The following is a 12684-nucleotide window of genomic DNA, read 5'->3' on the forward strand; positions in this document are numbered from 1 at the left end:
GAAATAAAACATTATGGGGAAGTGGTCGTTTTTTTAGTTAATCAGAAATTACATTGGGGATTTTCGTTGTACGCGTTCACGTGCGATGGTGTCACAAGAGGAACAACCGACGTCCCGAGAGATATGCTAACGCGAAAACCGGAGAGGGTGATTAATTCCGCAGTGGTTCTTATGAATATATTACTACCATGTGCAACGCTCTGAGAAGGTAAAGGAGAACAAAAAAAAAAAAATTATTAAAAAAAAATTACTGCCGTCGGCCGGTATTTTTTTTTCCTCTGCACAATATAATAAATAATAATAATAATATAAAATATACATAAAGGATCTGCTTTGCCATCGAAAAATTGTACGATGATAACAAAATGACGTCGGTGCAAGGCAGTGAGTGAATTTTCATGTGATGAGGTATAATATAACGGTTAAAATAATAATACAGCTGATACATCGATAGAATATGACACGTGAGCTACGCATCCGATGTAAATTTGAGTTTTTTTTTTTGTTTTCCGCCAGTCATTTGCATTCGGGATCCGATTAAAACAAAATTTAAAAACAAAAAACTCCGTTCTAAGGGTTAAAAAAGGGTTTTTGACGTACACATACACTCTAATCTGAATGCGTGCTAAAACATTCATGTGCTCGACTCGACGACGGATCACCCAACACTTCGTACCTATATATATATACGGAACATAATGCTAATTCCCATGCATATACGCGTGTCTCGCTCCTCGCCTGCCATCCATACGACTGAGTTGACATCTTAAAATACGCATTTAAAATCTTTACCCTTTCGCCCCTCCTCAGCCAGTTTTCCTACCGAACACATTACGCATACACCCTTCGACGGGAATATTTTAATGTATGTATATTCGAAAACATTTCCACACACATCTACACACCAACACACTTGTGAACGCACTGCCATCAGTCCGAAATCCTGCAATATGCATGCAAGTGTATCTTGTAAATATGCGAGCACGCCTTTGGTTTTTACCCGGTGTTTACAGTTAGGCGAATAATTTTGCATGTATCAAACGAATGTGGAACTATATACTTATACATATATTCGAATGTCACGTTGCTCGGAAACGATTCCTAAACTTCACGAATGGATCGTCATTGAGGGTGAAAGGACATAAGTCTAGAAATGTATATCCATCGCGCAGTTGACTTAAATATCAAATATCGTCTATTTGTGTGTGTGTGGGCGTGCGCGTGTTTATAATTGTTTTGCTGTCTTTTTTTGCTGCTGTATACATTTTGCACATTTAAAATCGACAATAGTTATGCTATGATGTCATGCAAATGTAACATACGTGATCTATAATAATGGTCTTGCAGGAACGCGTATTCCTTGTGAATTTCTGGAATCCGAACACTTTGCTGGGGAATTGCATTTCATAACATCGGAAGAAATGGCTATCCTTTGACCCGCACTGACAAATATCCCAGAGATTTAGAACTGGCTATGTACAGAGTAGGGACACTGATGAACACACCGCAAATATGTCTTCGAGACCTCACATGGGCAAAAGCGGTTCGGTAAACTTGGCACATACCAAGCAATAATATCGTCTATAGAATCCCCTCCGACAAACTATTAGCGACAGCTAATCTCTTACGTTTACTTTTTTTTCCTCCCATACACGAGGGGTGTGTGAACATGTGGGTGTGTATGTAGTATTATACCACTGTTAATTTGAAAAAACCGCACTTGCCTACCTGTTGCTGTACGTGTCTCCGGTCTTATTCACATGCGTCACGATTTTATTTTGTATTCTTTTTTTTTCGAGGAAATATCTGACAGTCATACATTGTGTATATGTTCATCGTTGTTTTTCTTTTTTTTTTCACATAAGTTAACCGCAAAAAAAATGTGTGATAATAAAAAAAATATATATATACACATTAAAAGCGTGTACAAAAAACAGCACGAATATTTTTCAAACTCGTGCGTTTAAATACATCATATTTCTGTGTGGTGGGGAGTAGCTTTTTACCGTTGTCATTTTTAATGTCATAGCACTTACACATGCTCGTTTCATTTGATTTATCGCCCTGGGTTGAGGCGAAAAAAATATATATGAATATAAATAAAAACAATAATGTATAAATCTCGAGCCCATTGTCTTCGAAAGACAAACGTGGAAAATAAATTGCTGCTAACCGGAAGGAACGCGTCCGCACGCGCACGTGTAATAATAATAATAACATAACTGCCATCCACCCCCAACTATGACCAACCAAGTTACCGTCTCGGATTTTCCCCGCGTGTAGATTAAAACAACAGTAAAAAAAAATGCTCTCGATGAAATCAATGGGGTGCCAATTATAAGTTTTATCAACTCGACGGTGTAAGCAAGTGGACTTCTGTCGAGTGCGCTCTCCTTCCCTGCCGCCCCAACGTTGCCGATCGTACATATCGTCGTCAATGTGTGTAATCTCACGAAGACCTGATTTCTGTAAAATTGTGCGTTTTCCTCACGTACGCAGTTTTAACGAATTGCATCCAAAATGTCCACGCGACCAACCCTCTCCCCAGTTCCCACATACGCAAACTGACAACTCACTCAAACGTCACATAAATACACATATACACACACACACATATATATATATACACACATTCAACCCCAAATCATGTCCTCAAGACGTTAGCTCAACGCGTCATCGACATTTTACCAGTGGTACGATTAAACAGATCCGACTCCAATAGGAAAATCGACTCGTGTCTCGTTTACACATTTATGTATGTACTCATATTAACTATGCATAAACCATACACAGGGATACGAATTAATACAAATACAATATCAGTCTAGCATTTTATAGAAAAATTAGTCAAAGTTATTTTATTACGATTTCGTGTATTATCATTCCGACCGATTACATTCTGCGATATAGAGCGATTATGTTTTGTCGATTAAAACACAAGTTTAAGTCTTTCTGATTTATTATATTTGCAAATTATTAGTTTTCATCAGGGATATGATTTATTTTAATGGACTTATATATTTTTTAATATTTATAAAATATAATATCAGTTCAAAATCATTTTAAGTATTATGAAACAATAAATTATCATAAAATGTAATTTTTATTTGTTAACTTTTCTTATAAGTAAATAGTAATTATTTTCTTGTTGATCAACAGTAACCTACGGAAAAATGTATACTAATACTCAATACTCAATTTTTATACTGTAGGGTGCATTATATTCTAATGATAAACAAATATACCATAGGTACTAATTTTTAGATATTTAATATAAACAAGTGTTATAATAATGTTAAAAATTATATTGTGGCATTATATACTTTAATTTTGTTTAAATTGTTTACAAAATCATACGACTTATTCGTTCTAGTTGTACCTATATATCTACTGTATTACCGGTAAAATAACAAAAATCAATAAACTTACAGAAATTATGTTATATTGTTATGTAGTATCAATAGTTGTTTAAAAATAAATAAATAGTTCTAAACTATTATTCAATTTAGTTTTGGTAATTATGAATAACATGCATGGTTGTATTATAATAGGTACCACTATATTCTAAAACATAAGTTAAAAAAAAAAAAATTAAAAAGAAGACAAAAAAAGTTAATAAAAAAAAACATTCAGGTACAATTTATTAACTAAATAAATTAATATAAATATAATATATAAATAAAATTCTAAGGGAAAAAAATACACAAAAAAATTCATTCCTTCGAGCCGGATTTGAACCAGCGACCTATGGATATCTGTGAAATTTTCAGCCACTACAGTCCACCGCTCTACCAACTGAGCTATCGAAGGCAGTTGAAGAACTCATGATTTTTTTCTAATTTAAGAGTTACTCATGTATTTATTTTACTTTAAATTAATAAAAAAATTATATGTAAACTATAACTGCTACAAATTATATTAAAATTTTACATACCAAACATTTTTCGTTATTATTATATTGATAGCGTGATTAATATAATTGTTATGGTTTTTCAATTTAAAAATTCGGTAGTTTAGACTATTGAGTTTACTTAAAGTATTATCTATGTAGATCACTATAAATATAAATTATAAAATATTATAACTAATATTGATATGTATAAATTTACTCATATATACTTCTTTAGAATTCTATCAACTAAAAAACAATAGTTGCCTGTATAGGTATCTATCCATTTACCTACTTAGATTTTATTTGGCAAAAGAATCATTTCGATATTATTTGGCTTCTACCAATATTAATAATAATGTATCTTTTTTATATTAGGTAAAGCAATTTATATAATTATGTCCAATTTTATTGCAATAAACTTAATCTGGATGTACTTAACTTTTCCATCTTAATTGGTTTCTTTGATTGAAAACTGTTATAATTTTAATTAGGTGTAATAATTAATACACTAAAACCAGATATTCAAGTACAATTGTTATAATGGGTAATTATTTTTTATTTTACTAAGAACTGGTACCAATTATTATCGTTTATTATTAGTCAATAATTAATTAGTAAATTAGTAAATTATTAATATTTTTAAATAATTATAAAAATTGATTATTTATACAGATAAATAAATAAATATTTAGCCTGGAGAATTATTATTAATTTAATGTATGATCGGTTTCACATTAAAAACGTATCAATTATTTACAAAGACACGACTATATTTTATTGACTTTCTAAATAGGTACCTGACGAAGAAATTTAATTAAAAATCCTACATTACACGTATAATATTGCGGGCTAAGTATTTATTTATTTATATGTATAACCTATTTATTTATATATTATCAGTGACTGTTGAACTAAGTAATTCTATCTTTTGAATTTATGAGAGAAAAAACATTCCGTTTTTTTTATAGTTAAATAACTTACAAATAATACGATAAAATTGTCACACCTTATACACTGAAAGGCGAATTGTTTACACCATTATTTTGGCATCGACGGCATCCTTTGCAGAACAATATCGTATAACAACAATATGTTCGGACGGACTCTAGTCCCTGATTTCCCCTCTACCTACGAACAATGGAACGTGGCCGGAACCAAACCTTCTGTCGTCCACTGCTATGTGGTGTGTCGACCGGATGAACGTCCAGTTCCCCCAACCGGCGTTTTCCACCAAGACACTTCCGGTTCCGGTCGCCATCCACTTCATGCGTGCGCAAGAGACACAAGACGACACCTTTTGTTTTCATCGAAAAACCGATACTGTCACCGCACTCACAATAACTAAATCACATGCAAACAAAAATCGCGTTTTATCATGCTCAGGGCAATTCTTATCATTTAAATGTCGAAAAGTTCGCCTTTAACAGCCCAGCTGAGTAAATGCAGGTATATGTATTTTTCGACTAAAAAAACACATATTGTACGTTATATACGTGCATACTCATATAACCAACAGCACCGTCGTTTAGGATTTTCTTCGCATCCTGGAGTTAGAGCATGTCGTTCTTTTTCTATTTTTTTTCTCGTTATATCCTTCGTCCCCTCAGTTGACGCGTATATATATATATATAAATATAATGTCGTTGAGTAGCGACTGCATGGCAAATGAAGAGAGTCGCACGCGCGCATTTTCACATATTTACGGGCGATTGTCGCCCTTACATTATACATGCCTTCTATTTTTTTTTGTTATTTGCGCCGAGGGGAAAGCATACATATAAAATACGTTATAAATCCATTACCAGACGTGTGTGAATCGACGGGTTTGTTTTTTCCCAAGATGATTGGTTTTTGATTGAGCGTCGAAAAGAATACAATCATCTTTTTTTTTTCTAACATCGTCACATTCAATACTCATAAAGGTATCAATCCCCTTTCTATAGAAAAACGCGTTTTTAACAAGTATAAAAATTGACATCCACTCGGTCACTCGTTCAATTCTTTTTTCAAATTACTTATTTTTGTTTCTGAATGTCTCTTCTCAGATATTTTCTTTATTACTACTTATTATTATTTTCATTATTATTATTACTATTACTATTGTTATTTATAATTCACTTTTTTCACCTTCCGTATTTATTTATTACGGACTTCTTGTTTACCAAAGGGTCCCTGACTATCATAACTCTTAACGGCGACGGATTTCCAGATAAGGAGAACACCTTTGCCCTCTTTTTTTTCGCTTTTTTCCATCATCCCTCAAGGATCAATTCCCCCTTCTAGACGTCTAAAAGACGTTCGAATCCCTTACAAAAAAAAAATCCACCCTTAAAAAAACATATAAATAAATATATATATATATATATATATATATAAAGAGAATAATCCCAACAGAGGTTTCTTTTTCATCCATTAACGATTAAAACATCATCATGTCAATCGTCCTTCACTTGACCCTTATTTTTTTATTATTATTTTTTTTTTTTTTTGTGCTTCCCTACTGGATTTTTCCATTACGTATTTTGGATTTGATTAGTTTAATTTACTGTAGTTATAACTTTTTGAAACGAACAAAAAAACGTACTACAATGCCATGGACTTCATTCACTCATAACAAACGCTTTGTTAAATATAAATTAAATATATACATAGTAATGACAACATGTTACGTGCCACGAAGTTTGATTTATTTTTTATTATAAAACTAATGTAAAAACCCTATTTATTTTTCTTTTGATAAAAATTCTGGACTATTTTTTACGGATTGATTCAACAAAACCGTCGTATACGATATACAGTGTTTATTTTCGGCGTTTATGTATACGAAATATTTTAAGATAATTAATTGTTTAACAAGTGATATATTTAATGTTAGACTTACGCCATATCCATCGTAAATCCGTTGAATCTGAAAATAGAAACAAACCAGCAAACAACCTGTCCAATCTGGATGGTGTTTGCGTCTGACACGTTCGACATCGCATCGGACGCATTCGCCGCACGATTTGAAAAACAAATCAATTGGGTTTTCGACGCTTCGGATGCAAAAACGGACGGCGTATTCATTTAATAATTACATTCTTCGTGTTCACATTTAAAATGAATGTGAATCACGGTTTAGTAGTTAGTACATCTAGACAAATAAATATCGTACGCATCGGACGCAAATCGACTTTGAACATGCATGCGTTTGCCGGAATAATGAGAAAACGAATGCATCGGACGCGATTCGGATTTACGTTGAACACGGCATTAAAAATATATTTTGCCGATATTATGTTGTTTCAGAGGTGAAACTCACACACGTATGATACAACGAAATTATATTTATAAGAGAAAGACACACACATTACACCTCTGAAATATTCATCAATCCGTGGTCCTGTGAATAACGCTTTTTTGTGTGTTTCGCAAACATATTCAAACGTTCTATCGTAATATGTACATATTAAACTATACATGTATTCAGAGATTCAAAATCAACATCATTATAAAACGCGGTGTTTGCGTTAAAAATAAGCGCGCCGTCACAATCGAGTGTACGCCACACGGTACATCATATTGTAGCGTTCCATAAAGTTGTGTTTACAAAGCAAAGAAAGATTTTCACGCAGTTGTCGTGTGCGAGGCGAGCGAGTGAGACGTTATATTTTTGAATCTCGCGCAAACACAGAGCATACACACACACGTTCAGATTCTCCCCATACGCGCACAGAGATAACGGAAAACAGAGACCGCCGTTAATTGATAACGCATAGGCACGGGACCGGAGGGAGGGGGGTTGTGTGTGTGCGCGCGCGTGTGTTGTTCAGCCACCGTGATTAATTCTATTTATTGCCGCGCTAATATCGCCGTCGCGACGTTTTACCCGTTCCTCTTATCTGCGGCAGACCGCATTTGTTGGTGCGCCATTTGTCGTCACCGAAACTTAAGCCTGCTCTTTAATCGCAATAAAATAATGTAAACGTTCGTGTGCACCGCACACTCGCGAGCGTGTGCCCCTCAACAGCCCAAGACGTGGTTGCGCTCGCGTGCGCCAGCTACCTATGGATTTATTACATACCACGTCACTTATTCTTCTTCGCGAAATTATAAACGCGCGGTTTCAATAGATTTCTCCTTCCCTCCCTTAAATCATGAACGCCAACCGAAAAGTGATACGGTGTAGTGGAGTGGCGACACGATTATTTTCAAAGTGGTAAACATGCATTTTCGGTAACCGACCACCTTTTAAAAATTGATGTTTCTCTATTTGTGTTTAATGGAACGTTTTAATTTCTACAAGTAAGCGATAACAAGACAACTGGTACCTGACCAATAGTTTACTATAAACAATAATAATTTGCAAAAGAATACCGGAATGTTATGCGACGAATATATGTAATAGCGGGTGTCCACCACGCCTTCAATGATTAACAAGAGCAATTGCCCGATTGCCCATGTTCGTCACGCCACTGTTACGGCATACGGTATACAGTTTTCAAAAAAAAATAAAACGCCACACCGCGAACTCTTACTTTTAAACCATGCGCGTGTTATGTGGCGTAACAATTAACTAACGTACGGCCGTAGACGTTTGCGATGTGCGGTAGAAGCGACCGTGCATGTATTCCATAGTCAAGTAATGTGTTTACTCCGAACATCATCAAAGGGGTAAAACGTCCGTGTACGCTATGCTCGCGTAGCGGACGAAATTGCATTAGACCGAGTGGAGCGTGGTTCGCGGCAGCGGTAGTGGCGTCGAAATCAATTTACCTGACCTTAGGCGATTCAATTGAATTAGACCGTCACCATCCGGAGAGGGAACTAACGCTGTATACGGATGCTGATGTTTCTTCGTCGTCGACGATTCGCTCGACCGTCGCCGCTCCCTAACAGCAGTCCTAGGCGCTCGTACGTGTCTTACGTGTACGATAATACACACCAGTCAATTTGTTTGTCATCCCTCACCCAAGGTCAGTCATCGAGCAATTATTCTCGACGCTCTGTAAGGTCGCGGATATCAGATGGCGTACTATTGTAGGATTTTAATAGCGAAAGAAATCGTTTAGAATCAATGGAAATGTGGAGGGAATCGAGCGAAACAACACGGGTTGTATGAAAATCAAATGAGAAAGTGTTAAAAGATGTAGGAAAAAAGGATTATAACGAGATACATATTAGAGAGGAAATCGAAATGAATAGAACACCAACCATTTGTCAGGAATATCTTTGAACGAAAGATCCTGGGGAAAAGAAGTAGAGATGGCCCAAGAACTTCATACATCCAATATCTCAAGCGGTTCACGGACTTCATATCCTATTAACACCTGAGGAACCTTGTGAATGATAGAGACATCGGTTATACCCACAATCCGCAGTCTTTAGAATCTAAAGATCTAAAGTTTAGATGATGATGACTATTTTAGGTAACACCATATGGTATTACATATTTTTGTGAGCCATTCACGTTCGTGTGTCCGTTTTCGGCTTTCCGATGGCGCGCCGACCTTTCGAAATGTTTTACGTACCGATGGGAATACTGTTTAAACTTATTGTCGTTTCAGCTAAAGATGTGGTTGGAAATATCGCGGGTGGGTTAACTTGAGCATCCGCACATATTATAATAAACATTAAACACATTATTTATACTAACGTTTATTTTTCGTTTTTTTTCCCCTTTAAATTACAAGAAATCAAAAACACCCTTAAAACTTTATCTCCCTCAAATCCTGTCTAATGTTTTTTTCCTACAAGTACTTTGTGAACTTAACGACTAAAAACTTGTTATGGGTATACGTGAAAAAAAGAATGTTGAAAATAAGGAACCGGAGATAGCGTTAATTTTATACACCCCTCGTTCTAACCCTTTACGTTCTGCCGAATTTTAAACACTTCTTCTTTGGCCCGCTTCTTCGGTTACAAGTCCCTGTTTTAAGCGCGTAATTATATGGGACTTCAAACCACCTCCCCGACCCGTTTGCTACCATGAACATCTTATGCCCGCACACCCAAATACTCTTTAACTCTGCAAAAAACAACCGGAGGTAAACTTAATAATAATTATTATGAGTACTCCGTTTTCTAAAAACGAACATTTTTCCTGCTCTTATTTTATCTTTCACGACGCGAGAAAAACGCATAACCATAGTCCGCATAATCGGTTAATAACATTTTAAGCTTTAACTCCCGCGAAATGGTCAGTTGGATACTGAACCATCACAATATTAATCTGAGAAATAATATCAGCTATTTTAACTTATTAAACTTACAATCATTATCTTAGTTTGTTAATCCTTAAGTATTTTTTTTTTCGAATTACCGCGCTGTACTTTAATAAATTTTATAATACCTATTTCATCATTACACTAAAAATGTTTTAATAATAAAATCTATAAAATTATTTTCGTAATAGCATAAGAAATATCATTCAAAAATACACTGAAATATGTAATTATTCCTTTGTTAATGTATAATAATAAGAAAAGATTTTTTCCATAATTACTGCGTTTTACCAAGTCTACATTTATTCAAAGTTTATTACTTAACTTTTTACGGAAATTTTATATTATAATAGATATATCTGGGCTTATATTTAATATGTATTTACGTAATATATATACATTATATAACATCCCCGAGTCTGGATTTCACAGTCAGAGACACTAATGACTACTAAAAGTTTTGTTTTACCTTTATAAAGTAGTAATTGCAAGTACCAGCCACTTTTATCAATATGAAAACTGTAGCAATAAAAAAAAAAGTAATATAATAATGATGAAACTTTTCTATAATATTTTTAAGAACAATAAAAATATAATACACTATGCTTCAAATCTAATCATAAATCATTCAAAAAAATAGGAAAATAAATTCAAACATTCTACGTTATTATTTATATTACACATCAAATTACGCTATGGTTAGGTTAATATTATATTTTGAATAGTTTTCACCATAATACTCGTATAATATTTTGATCCAAAAATTAAAATATCCCTAGTATAATATGGTTCTCGAACAATTTTTTCTGTTAATTGTAACAGAGAAAAACTAGTCAGGAGATTAATTTTCGAGTCAACATCATTAGGGGTAGATAATAATTTAATATCTCATTTATGGAAACTCGGCAAAAAACAGCTGTTTATATCAAAGGCCAGTATTAATCCGATTAAAAGAGCACTTTATCTTTTGTAAACAAATGGAGGACTATTTCTCTCATTCTTTTTTTTCTCCCTCGGTTCATCTCATTTTCTGCCTGAGGATTGCGGTTAATTTTGGTCGTCAAAAAGTGATTTTAAGAACGCTATTTAAACCAAATACGCTGTACTCTAACCACATCTGAGAGGAAAAATCCTCTTTTCAGCGTATAACGAATGATGAGGTGGTGATCGAGGAAGTAACGTTCCAAAGACTATCGTATACAAACGAAGCATGCCCCTCAGGGATATTTTCTTTGATTTACTTGTAGAACTAATGGTCATGGATCCGCGGCAATTAAACCGTAAATACACTCGGGGGTCGACGGCAATTAAAACAAACTTTTCTGTATTTTTATGTTTTTTCTTTATATATAACTTGCGATGGGAAATAATTTAGAATAATAATAAATTGATCCGATTGCAGAAAAAATATTCAAATCCCTCCATTTCGCTTACTGAAAATAAAACCGAAATAGTGAAGGAGTAATTTACCAAACGATTCACTATAAAAATTATCACCAGACTATTTAAATGAATATTAGTCAAATATTTTTATAAATCAAGTACATACAAGTATTATATAATAATAATATTGTTTATTTCTAGTAAAATCAATATCCTTATAATATTATAAGTGTATACATTTTTTCATCGGCTGAACTAGTTTCAATATATGACAAAACGCTTTAAGCTACTTAGTGCTTACAAATATTCAACTTGGTATAGAATAATTTATTTTATTTATATCTGATCATAATGTAATGTATACACTTAGTAATTCTTATGAAAATAATCAATTAGATGGTAATATGGTTAGTTATAAACTATTCCAATTTACATATAAGCACAAAGTGGATGCCTTAAAACTTATAAAATAAATTTTTAACCGAATTTCAATTATAAAACATTGTAAAACCAAATTATTTAACAAACTTAGAATAGTGAATTAAAAAATATTTTGGATCAGTTAATAGTAGGCACGTATGATTTATTCAAAAACCTATAATTCTAAAATATACATTTTTACTTTTAACACTTGTAAATAAAAATTATATTTATACATTCTTAAAAGTATTATCCGTTAATTTTTTATTGGTATAAACGTATAATTTATATTTAATGTGTATACAGCAAATAGCGATAACGGACACATCGCACGGCTTAACACATTCATTATATTATTGTAATTCTTTTTTAATTCCACTTGAAAAATACATATTTATTGTCGTAACGATTTTTACGTTTTATTACTACACTATTGTAGGTCCAGTACTTATGGTAAATCAAGGGTAAACCTAATATGATTTACGATAATGGAATTGTGGGCGAGAGTACAAAAGGCGAGAAAAAAACAAAACAACGGCAACAACAACAACGTGGCGACAGAGATTTCCGTTCGTTAATAACGGCTTTAATTAATTTCGTTCGCTTCCATTGTCCCCAGCCCACTGTAAACGTCGTGTTTACAAGGGTGTTTGGCCGCTAGTGGCACTGAGCCACGATTTCGGGGGACTTTTGCCAGACGATCAGACTCATTTGGAATGACCCCTTGGAATGTGAAAAATAGAAATTCGCTCAAGATTAAACTGGACTTCAATCGGTAGCCCTGGT

At 33.7% G+C, this 12684-nt stretch overlaps 1 protein-coding gene and 1 non-coding gene across 6 annotated transcripts in view; one reads left to right on the forward strand and one right to left on the reverse strand.

The window, feature by feature from the left end:
* LOC112683280 overlaps positions 1-12684 on the forward strand; it is a 271887-nt gene that overhangs the window by 209543 nt on the left and 49660 nt on the right. The window lies entirely within an intron of this gene.
* Trnay-gua lies at positions 3718-3810 on the reverse strand. Its single transcript has 2 exons — positions 3774-3810; positions 3718-3753 (listed from the first exon to the last, which is right to left on the reverse strand). It is a non-coding gene; the product is annotated as a tRNA-Tyr (tRNA).

Source organism: Sipha flava, unplaced genomic scaffold (genome assembly GCF_003268045.1).
Source record: "Sipha flava isolate LNK unplaced genomic scaffold, YSA_version1 222_pilon_pilon, whole genome shotgun sequence".
NCBI classification, from domain to species: domain Eukaryota; kingdom Metazoa; phylum Arthropoda; class Insecta; order Hemiptera; family Aphididae; genus Sipha; species Sipha flava.